Raw genomic sequence first — 3,437 nt, 5'->3', positions numbered from 1 at the left:
GCCAAAACACGTGTTAACAAAAGTAGAAACAATAATATAGCCACGTTTGTATTGTGTGCCTACGCATATCAATACGTTATATAGTAACGTCAAAGTGTGTATTAAGACCTGTAGAAACGATTTTGTACATACATCTATATTTGTTTGTAATAATATAGACACGTTATACTGTAACACTTTATTACGTGCCAAAAAAGATGTTTTCATTTATATATTTATATATATATAAATGTGCATCGAGATGAATGTTAAAAAAATCAAATTATAAACCCTCAATAATATTGCTTTTGGCCTTGGCAAAATATCAAGAAGCTAACTAACTCGATAGCAAACATGTTCAGTAACTGCCAATTGTGTTCACAAAGAAGCAAAGCCAAAGTGGCAATATCATACAAATATCACTTAAAAATTTTAGTAACTACTAGAATCTAACTGATTCACTTTGCAATTATACTAGGCTTCCCATCTAGCTTTGTCCATGCCATCTAGCTTTGTCCACGTGCTGCAGGTACCAACTTGTTGCGGGTACAAGATGAGCTTCTAGCTTGCTTCACCTATGAAGCATGTGTTAGATCAATAACTCAATTTGAAGTTGTTATGGGGACACATGTACTATTTCAAATAAAAAAGAAACTTACATGTGTAATTGGCCAAGGAATAACATAGCCAATAGCATTAATTAGTGTACGAATCTGATTAGATGGTCTAGGTACCTCCTCATATATAATATTGCCAAGAAGTGTGCAAGGGAAAACTCCATATGAGGCATGGCATGGCAGTAAACCACAAGTGGGTCATCTCAGAACTTTTGGATGCATAGGTCATGTCAAGAAGGTAGGTCCTGGAGTCGACAAGCTGTCAGACAGGTCTACTAAAATAGTTCTGCTAGGATATGAATCAGGCACAAAGGGTTACAGAATGGTTGATCCTACAACTGAGAGATTATACATAAGTAGAGATGTGAAGTTTGAAGAGGATGTGGCATGGAACTGGAACAGTGACAGTTGTTTTCAGTCGACTGAAATAGACACAGATATTTCAATCACACCGTTTCAGTTTACTGTACCTGGTCAGCAAATGGGTATTCCAGCGGGTACAGGTGATGTGAGTGAAAATTCTAGGGGTGGTGGATCACTTCCACTATCACCACATCCACAATCACCTGTGACACATTATGCCTCACAAGAATTAAACAGCATCACAAGATCTGAACATACATCCCAAATAAGTACCTGGATGACAATGGGACAAGTAGAAGAGCTGGCTGATTTAGTGAGAACAGCTAGCTGATTTAGTGAGAGATTTTAGAAGATGCACTATTCATAGTTATGTGCCTCCAGCCTTGAATGCCTATACATTAAAAGAAACTAAATTCAGCAAGCATGAGTAATCAGAGGTAGATTGGAAAAGATGCACTATTCATAGTTATGGAAATTGGGCGTTCAAGCCCTTGACATGGACTCAAATCCAAGAACAACAATGAAGCAAGAGTGGGAAAAAACCACATGACTTTTTCCTGAAAATGAGTATTTTACATCCTCTTAAGAAGCAAACAAGCTTTATGTAACACATAAACTGTCTGTGGTGCAACTTAAGATAACAAAAAAAGTCAGATGATATACTTAGAACTTGAGCAGGAAGGAAAAGCATGGCAAAAAAATAAAACCATTGCCAATTTCACATCAAAAAAACAGAAGAGCAAAAGGAGAAAGGTCTACTTCAGCACAATTTGACAGCTCAAGTACTTGAGAGTTTCATATAAAACACCTGGATCTAGATGAAGGTATTGCTTCAAGATGCATATGTTATTGAAACATGGCAGAAAATATTCACTAAACATACCTGAACCATTAGCAGCATTTCACAAAGTGTCCCACTTCCTTTCCGCAGTACCTCATCAGGTGACATAGGTATTATGGTTGCAAGAGAAAAGATGAAAGGATGGACATAAGTCATGTATAGATAGTATGTTGCAACAGCGTCTGATACAGAATACGAAGCCATTGTCTGAAAAAGAAACAATGGGGTGAAAATGAACTTAGGCAAATATTTCAAATTAAGACGAGTACAATCCATAAAACTAAACACAAAATCACAGACAAGGAGTAATATTTAGTTTTGTGTGTCCCATAGATGTATTTAGACCACCTCCATTGGAGATAATGTCACTTCAGGATAAGAAAAAAAAGGAAAACTTCAGGTACCTGTGGCTGCTCCATTGCAAAGCGAACCATATCTTCTGGATTAACCTCCAGAGGATCGTAACCTAGCTTGGCTTTTGTAACAGCCTGCGAGTGTGCCAATGTAACAAGAGAAATGAAATATAGTTAAATAACATATATTTAAATAGATAAGGATGAACCTAGACTCATATAAAACATATGTATCAAAAATTGTATCTATTAATTAACTAAAACGAAATTTAATTTAGGGCGGAGTGAGTACTTGGATAAAAGTTCCTGCGTAACAAGAGCAAGTGGATAAGTGAAGGTGTCAAAATCTACAGCTAATCTGGACGTTTCCAAAACCAATTTTCATGTTTTCTCCTTCCACCACCGGCTGTCCTTCGCGTACATTCCACCGAGACACAGTAACGCATCAGAAGGAAGAAAAATATGCGCTGATTATGTAGTACTCCAGTTGACATATTGCACCGTCGTCAGATTTGGTAGTTTCACATAAGGGCACAAGTGATGGCATTTGGCACGCACCACTCAAATTATTTGGTTTATCCTCCCATGCCCTGTACTAGTTAGGCTGTTGATATCAACAGGCCATAGACATTAAACAAGTTGCACTGCATTGTGACAAAAAAAACGGCTGTACTCTCTCTAACAGAAGCGAGTAAAACGTACTTTTTCGGGCTCATGTTTATATTTTTTGTCCTGTGCAACCATTTCTATATATATTTGATTTCGTCGTATCGAATCGAGGTACTTACTAGAGTCTTAGACTAGTACTACCTGCTCGTCAGTCGTCACTGTTGGAAAAAACAGTAGCAGAAAAATGAAAGAAGACTACCTACCCGTCCCCCCCTTCTGTACGGCACCTCCAGTCGCTGATCAAACAGCAACGATCTGATTCGCAGATAAAGTCCAAACCTCGTTCTCGACCTGATGACCACTCGATTACTGGTGCTAGCACTAGCACGCAACGTGTACCAGTTGTTGCAATCCGCTAGAACAGATGGACACAGGCAGCAGCACAGCCAGCTAAAGGCACGAAGGCTCGGCCAATCAACGCATTATCCAATAAGCACAGCGCTAGCTGATCACTTCAGAGAGTCGATTCAGGTCGGAGTTCTTACCTCTCTCAAGGCAAAAACATGTTTCACATAGAATAGTACTAAAGAATAGCTTGCCCTTGTTTATTTTCCTTGCAGAGTGAGCAGTTGTAATCGGCCGGTTAGTGATTGGGGGCTAGGGTTCGTTGGTGTT

The 3,437-nt window shown here is 38.8% G+C and overlaps 1 long non-coding RNA gene across 1 annotated transcript; it reads right to left on the bottom strand.

The window, feature by feature from the left end:
* Positions 1-262: 262 nt before the first annotated feature.
* LOC103626733 (uncharacterized) lies at positions 263-1,023 on the bottom strand. The gene is made up of 2 exons (XR_553108.2): positions 714-1,023; positions 263-554 (listed from the first exon to the last, which is right to left on the bottom strand). It is a non-coding gene; the product is annotated as an uncharacterized lncRNA (long non-coding RNA).
* Positions 1,024-3,437: the final 2,414 nt, after the last annotated feature.

The sequence above is a fragment of the Zea mays genome, chromosome 5 (genome assembly GCF_902167145.1).
Source record: "Zea mays cultivar B73 chromosome 5, Zm-B73-REFERENCE-NAM-5.0, whole genome shotgun sequence".
Taxonomy (NCBI): Eukaryota; Viridiplantae; Streptophyta; class Magnoliopsida; order Poales; family Poaceae; genus Zea; species Zea mays.
Note: the sequence above shows the minus strand (reverse complement) of the source record. Positions and strands in the feature narration are given on the sequence as shown.